The sequence below is a fragment of the Podarcis melisellensis genome (assembly GCF_964234715.1).
Source record: "Podarcis melisellensis genome assembly, chromosome: 2".
Taxonomy (NCBI): Eukaryota; Metazoa; Chordata; class Lepidosauria; order Squamata; family Lacertidae; genus Podarcis; species Podarcis melisellensis.
The window spans coordinates 36,523,964-36,532,012 of record NC_138529.1 but is presented as its reverse complement, the minus strand read 5'-3'; positions in this window follow the sequence as shown (position 1 = coordinate 36,532,012).

Genomic DNA, 8,049 nt, shown 5'->3' with positions numbered 1-8,049 from the left:
CTGAATCTGAAACCTCTCTCACACACAAAGCCTCCCTTTTTCTTCCAAATATGTGACTGGTGTGGAAACAGAGCAACTGAACATCTGAACTGCAGCAGAGCAACTTAACATCTTGGGAGATTGTATGGGTATGGCATCACTGGGGACCTCAGTGGGGCAGCTTTGGGGCTGTCCTGCTGTATGCCTGCTTGTGGTGCTGACAAGGGAGAGTTGCTCCATCAGCCTGCATGTTGCTTTTATCTTATCAGATTCCCATTACAAATGACGGCTTTCAACAATACAGTGGTACCTCGTGTTACATAGGCTTCAGATTACATACGCTTCAGGTTACAGACTCCACTAACTCAGATATAATACCTTGGGTTAAGAACTTTGCTTCAGGATGAGAACAGAAATAGTGCTCCAGCGGTGCGGTGGCAGCAGGAGGCCCCATTAGCTAAAGTGGTGCTTCAGGTTAAGAACAGTTTCAGGACGAACCTCCGGAAGAAATTAAGTACCACTATATAGTAATTCCTATTCCTCCATCCTTGCTTAATAGAACTTTATAAGCAGTGCATTAAATGTTATGCCTAATAATCACTTATCATAATATAAAACAGAATGGGATACTAATAAAACACATGAGCAATGTATTTTCCTGAAACTGGACAGGAAGTTGAAATTACATTTATTTCAGGGAAATCATGGGTGCTTGATCTTTGTCACCAATGGGCAAGGTACAGCAGACCAGGATGAACCAGGTTATGTGGTTGGTGCAAGGCAGAAGTTAGGACAGAAGAGGAAGGATCAACCCAGAACTGAAGTCCAACCAACAGATACAGGAATGGAAAGCTCTTGTTGTTCAAACAAGATTTCACTGGAAGAGGAAGCCCTCTGAAAGTTCTTTCTGTCCCAGAGAATCCAATAGCCTGCCAAGATGGACAGAGCCAGGTCACAACTTAAGGCTACTGAACTGCTTGTGCAAATATTGCAACATGCAATTTAGTTGCTCACCAGGTACACAGGGTAGCTGCACACAAACTCAAAAGCCTTCCAGTTCAAGCCCCAGCAGCTCTTGACAATCTTTCGTGAGGATTTGCTCATTTGTGCTGCCTTGCTCAGGTAAATGCAGCAGTCAGAAAATCTTTGTCATCCCCCCCAAAATGTTTGTTGTTTACTGTTTCACTGGATAACATGGATGAGGAGGTCACAGTTATACACCTGATTGACAGCAGCAAAAGAGCACACCGTGGCTTAGCTGAAATGTCAGCAGCAATTCCAGTCCTTTAAAAAATGGTTTGTTCATTCTTATCTTTCATGCCAATGAATTTTAATTTTGCTGTAAATGAAGATCCTGCACTATTGTCCCAAAGGTCACTAGGGTTACAAGTAAGCAGGAGATTCATCATCATCAAACTTTTTATTGGCATCACATACAAAACCCCCCCAAAAAATCAATACAGAATGACCACTTCCCCTGTGGCACAAAACATTTGCTAAAAGAAAGGAGGCAGAGCTTCCTCCTTGGTCTTTCAGGGAGATCAGACATCTGCAGTGTATTTCGACGACAAAAAACCAAATAGAGATATTTAGCCACTAACTTGGTGAGCTCCTGATCATTCCCCAGTAATAGAAAATGTATGACCTCCAACTCTGGTTTCCATTTGGGGATACAGAGTTGATCTAGAAATTGCTGGCGGAGATCAGCATATAGTTTACAATTAAAAAACATATGTGTATGGGTTTCCACCAGGTGGTCTTCACATGGGCAAGTTCTTTCTCCTTCCAGACTGCCTGAGAACCTTCCCCAAAGGAGGTTTGATGGATTTGAATGAAACCTGGCCAGCGAAAATGCCCTTCCTTCTTGAGAGTTAAGCAGAACTTCAAGGTAATTGTGGTTAGTTTCATGTGCCCAAGAAAGTTGAAAATAAAGAGGGGAACATGTTTTCTCTGCTGCTACTGTTAGTTCTTGGCATTCAATATCCCACAACCTAGTTTATTATAGCCTTGGCAGATGGTAGAGACATCGATCACAAAAGTTCCACTGACAGCCTGAGTTGCTGTACCTTCTTGTTAAACTGTTGTAGCCCTGGGGAAAGAAAGGGGTCTAACAAAACTTCGCTGAGGAGAGGATCTTTATCTGATGTAAGGCAGATGTTTAACCAGCATAGAAGAAATCTCACCCAGGCGACAGTCTCTACTTTGTGTTGATCTCCCTCTAGACACAAGGCTGCATAGGGTACACAGTGTGGGACAGTAAAAATCTTGAAGAGGAAAGCTGCCTGCACTCATTCTACCAACTGGGTAAACCCTGGCAGCCAGACTGGAATACCATAGAGCAACTGAGCTATAATTTTGGCATTGAAGACCTTAAGGGCAGAAGGGATATGCAAATTACCTCTTGTTATGAAAAAACGCATTATGGCCTGCATAGACATCTTACTGGCATTCACTGCCATTGCACGGTGAGTGGACCAGAGAAGCCTATGATGGAATGTAATTCCCAGATAGTTGAATTTGAATACCAAGCAGGAGATTGTGTTGGGTTTTGACTTATAACAGTAGTGCTTTACTTCCCTATGTAGAAAGATCCCTTGAAATTTAACAGGGTTGCGTATGAAAGGTTAAACCAGGGATGGAGAACCTATAGAACACTCTCAGTTTCTATACTTAAAACAAATTACCCAAACCATATGAAGACACCTATTTTGTGGGAAGGGGGAGGGCAAAACCTCTTCTTCACCTTCATCTTTGGATAGATAACATTTTGTTGCTCCCATAAAGTACTCCTGTTTTTGCACCTTAGAGCTATATTGTATCCTACATGCTCCTTTTCTACAGCCAATGCAAAACAGCTGGTTTGAGGTCTTGCTTAACATATTAGAAGTGGATATCAAGATAGACATTTTCTATTCCCACAGGTAGCTGAGCCCTGCTTTTACTTTGCTTGCACCTATTTAGTTACCAAAGTATTTATATGCCACTATATCATAAAAAAAATCAAAGTGCTTTACATCAACCACATTAGAATAGAATAGAATAGAATAGAAGCATACAATAGAATCCAGATGAAAATTTAAGAGATCATCAATGAACTGCTACAGAAAGAAGTTTTCTTAATTGCCTGCATAAGTTGGCAGCACAGAAATGTTTTCAGATGGCCCTGAAGGATTAAAACAGAAAGCACTGGCTGGATTCCGCTGAAAAAGCATTCCACAGAACAAGATGTATATAAAACAATAACACATCTTTGCAGTGCATTGTCCCTTCCTCTGCTTTAGTATGTGACAAACCCAATTGCCGGTGGAAGAAAAGTGGAGACCCACGAGGAGAGTAACTGCAATGCAGCTTCATAGGCCCAGAGAGGGGGAAATTGTTTAATGAGCCATGAGTGCAGATGCTCCGCTGCATCAAAGAAGAATTGATTTGATGTGTGCTTCCAGCAAAGAAATGGAAAATGCACTATCATATCAGAAGCATGGAGTACCCTTCTGAGGAAAGGGCCATAACTAAGAGAGAGAGCTGTGGCTCAGAGGTGGAGGACTTGCTTTGACTGATCAAGTCTCCTTTATGCTTTGTGTGTTACTGCTCCCAGGTTCAATGCTTGGCATCTTCAGGTAGGGCGGAAAGATTTCTGTAGTTCATTACAGGATAAGTTCTATTAAGCAAGGATGGAGGGATAGGAATTACTATACAGTGGTATCTCGGGTTAATAACTTAATTCGTTCTGGAGGTCTGTTCTTAACCTGAAACTGTTCTTAATCTGAAGCACCACTTTAGCTAATGGGCCTCCTGCTGCTGCTGCCGCGGTGCCGGAGCCCAATTTCTGTTCTTATCCTGAAGCAAAGTTCTTAACCCGAGGTAATATTTCTGGGTTAGCAGAGTCTGTAACCCGAGGTACCACAGTACTGAACTATTTCTTTATTTAACAAAATGTATATACCCCATACCGTAGCGGTAAATTCAGAAGGACAAATTTCCTTCCGGATCGTCACAGGCACATCCCCTCACATCTATGCTCCCTTTGAAGATTATACAATAATTTTTATAATTTTACAATAATAATAGTAATTAGGTATGTGTTTCACTGATCAATGCAGATCTCTCTGTGTTACCTTTCAGCTAGATCTACAATTTTCTGAGCATGTAAATAGGCAAGTGATTTGGAGTGCTGCAATATCTTCTTTCAGAGTGACTTAAGTTGTGTTTTGCTTAAGTCCCCATTGTATGTCACAGAACTTGCACACCATTCACTTGAAACTGAGGCACCTTGTGTTTTCAGTGTTTCTAAATGCTCAGCTTTTAAGCATATAGAATAACTCCTTGGTGTTCTTCTCACATGCCTTCTCCAGGGTGACCCTAGAAGCCAATCTTCAGTGGCTGACTTGACTCTTTTCACTCTGATTCGCTCCCATCTGCACATAGGGAGAGAAGATTTCTTCTCAGTTGCTAAAAAGTTCCCCTTTCATGCTGATTGGGTAGCTGTAGGATGCTGGAAATCAGTGGTGCCAACTTATAAAAGGGGGGGAGTAAGCCCTGTCCTGCATAATCGATCACATGACACGGTGCATGGACACCATTTGAATGGCAATGACCATCAACTTTGGGGGGGCACCTCAAATATTTTATTGGGGGGCAAAAACCCCTTGGCCCCTAGGAGTTGGCTCCTATGCTAGAGAGGGACAATACGGCAGAAGTAGTAAGAGGTCTTTGCCTGTGACCACAAACCACTGAACCACTTCCTCTCAGTGGTTTATAACTAGATGGAACAATGATTTTACTTGGGATAAGGCAGCTTCCTGGGTACCAGATAAAGAACTGTATATAGGAAAACATGCAGGTTTGTGTATTCATATAACTGATCTTACATGCTTGTTGTTAAATACATTTCATTATCTGTTTTTTTCTACATTACATTGGACAGGCATCCTCCTTGAATTGGTGACATGTCTTTTGATAGCTATAATGTGAGGAAGAAACTGAAGTGAGGGAAAAGGCGTAAACAAACTATCTGGCTGCAAACAGAATAGATGGGATGAATTGTGCCAGCACATGACCTCTGAGCAAAATGGTTCTGCTGTCCATGTGGTATTCTCCCTCCATGTCAAAGTACATCTTGGAGTCTTCCAAAACTTCCAAAACTGGACTGATCTTTCAGCACACCAGATTGGGCTACAGATGTGCAAGAGTTTTGCCAGACATGGTCATCTGGGTAAATAATATCCATAGAAGGCTCGGTCTCATTATCTGTTGATGTTCCATCACAGTACTGTAGTCAGGTTGCCAACCTGAGCTTTAGGACTGCAACTGGACAGCATATTTATAACTAGCAAAAACACTATAAACCATAAGTACCCGGTGACCTCTTTCCAAAGGAAACTAAATCTGGGTAAGTAGCCCTGGAACTTCTCACCACTCAGAGAACTGGGGTGAATATAATTATAATACTTCTTGGCTTGGAGTTGACATTGTCCCATTGATGGAAGGCATCCTTCATCCCAGGGTCACTACAGTAAACTGGTAACAACAATGGCATAACATTGCTATACTAGCTAATTTTGTGCTCTACCATAAGGGTTTGGGTTGCATTCTTCCTGCTATCTATCTAAATTACTTGGGAACAGGCACACTGTTAGTCCTTCAGTTCCTTTCCTTTGAATTTCTTCCTTGTCTATGCCCAGCATTTATATTTATCAGGTTTTCCTTCTGTAGAGAATTAATGAAGGGAAAGGCTTCTCCAAGAAGCGTGCAGCAAAATTTAGCCAAAGGAAAGCACTTTTCATTAGGTGAGTTGAGCATATGCTTACATCTCTGCCAATGAGATCAATGGGACAAGCAGCACAATCCTGTATATGTCTACTGAAAAGTAAGCCCCATTGAGCTCAAGACCAATCATATTTGCATTTCCTTGGGAGTAAGTTCCATTTAACTCAATGGGATTTACTTCTGTGTAGACATTCATGCCTAAGATTGCTTTGAACAGCATCATGGGCCTTGTTTTCTAAAGCTTGGAAGAGGCTTGGTTTCTTAATTGCACTTTATTGAAGGATATTGATAATGTATATGCCAATTATTCAACATTAAGATCTGAAAAAGATCAAAGACTGAAATAGAGAGGTACAAAATTGGCAAGCTGTTCTGTGAAAATAATGTATTGTCTCTGTTTTTGTTTTTTAAAAAAACAGGTAACAGAAAATAGCTTCCTCACACTGTAAAAATGATCAAAGCCAAAATGGAATTTCTTGTAATTTGATGAGATTTTGCTTTCCATCACAGCACCAGATTATTCCCATATGTACCCAATTGGACAGGCTCCTTTCAATTTCTTCTCAACACTGCGTACAGATGCAGTAAGCTGAAATTCTGCTCTGAAGGAGTTCACTGTGTTTTCATTTATTTCTGAAGGTTTCTACTGCCAAATTAAAGAGCAAATGATTCAGGGACTGGTTTTGGGTCATGGCTCCATTTAAAATTTCTAAAAGTTCTTTTGCATCCCAGGTCTTGCCCCCCCCAAATTTCTAAAAGTTCTTTTGCATCCCAGGTCTTGCCCCCCCCAAATTTCTAAAAGTTCTTTTGCATCCCAGGTCTTGCCCCCCCCAAATTTCTAAAAGTTCTTTTGCATCCCAGGTCTTGCCCCCCCCCAAATTTCTAAAAGTTCTTTTGCATCCCAGGTCTTGCCCCCCCAAATTTCTAAAAGTTCTTTTGCATCCCAGGTCTTGCCCCCCCCAAATTTCTAAAAGTTCTTTTGCATCCCAGGTCTTGCCCCCCCCCCCAAATTTCTAAAAGTTCTTTTGCATCCCAGGTCTTGCCCCCCCAAATTTCTAAAAGTTCTTTTGCATCCCAGGTCTTGCCCCCCCAAATTTCTAAAAGTTCTTTTGCATCCCAGGTCTTGCCCCCCCAAATTTCTAAAAGTTCTTTTGCATCCCAGGTCTTGCCCCCCCCAAATTTCTAAAAGTTCTTTTGCATCCCAGGTCTTGCCCCCCCCAAATTTCTAAAAGTTCTTTTGCATCCCAAGTCTTGCCCTCCCAAATTCCCCCCCCCCAGCATTAATGCTCAGACAAAACACATTTAACCATGGATATGAGTCCTGGATAACAGAGAATTGCTATTTTAATTGACAAAAAAGTCTAAAGAAAGATAGAGATAGAAAGAAAATTCAAGTTTTTGCAAGCATTCTCAAAACAAACAAACAAACAAACAAACAAAAACCTTTTCTGTCTGGCAAACCTGTAAGCTCCCAGATATAAAATGACAGGAGTACATACAATGGCATGAAATGCAATCTCACTCCCAACAGCAACTGTAGATAAGTTTCTCATTATAAAACATGATGGAACAAAGGTATATCATTTTAAGATGGAGATTTCACCAAGACACTTTTAAGATTCAAACAACTGGTCATGCATACTTGTTGTTAAATACATTTCATTATCTGACACAACCTATTAAAGTTCATATTCTTACAAGAAAACGGTGCTCCCGCCTGAGCCCTTTGCACATTTACTCAGAAGGAAGTCACACTGTGTTCAGTGGTGCACACTCCCACATAAGTGTGTGTAAATTTAGTCTTTAAGCTGCTGCAAAGACCAACTATTTTATAGTTCTAATAGAGATCCCCAGGCCATCAGGGCTGAACTAGGAATGCAAAAAGGCACCATTTTCTGCTCCACCTCATACCCACCACATGCAGTGTTGTTTCTGTGCTGCTGCAGTTCGGTTTCTATGGTAAGAATGTTACGTAAGTTAATAATGTAATTGGTTACATTGCTGTTATAGAATTCCATACAATTCATTACAATGGGGGTGGGTTGGATCAATAATTGGGGTGGGGAGAATGATGACAGTGACTATCGATCATATTCACCCGCTTGATTTCCATTCCTGTTTGCCGATGAACACCAAACTGATGCAATTTCTGGTCCTGTTTCCCATTTTGACAGAATTCTCTAACATCTCTACTCTTAAATTCAACTTAACTGCTCTGTGGATTATAGACTTACTTTTTGAGAAGGCTTTACATCATATCAGTGATTTAGTCCCTCTAGGGCACAGTGGTTTTGTCCCTCTAGG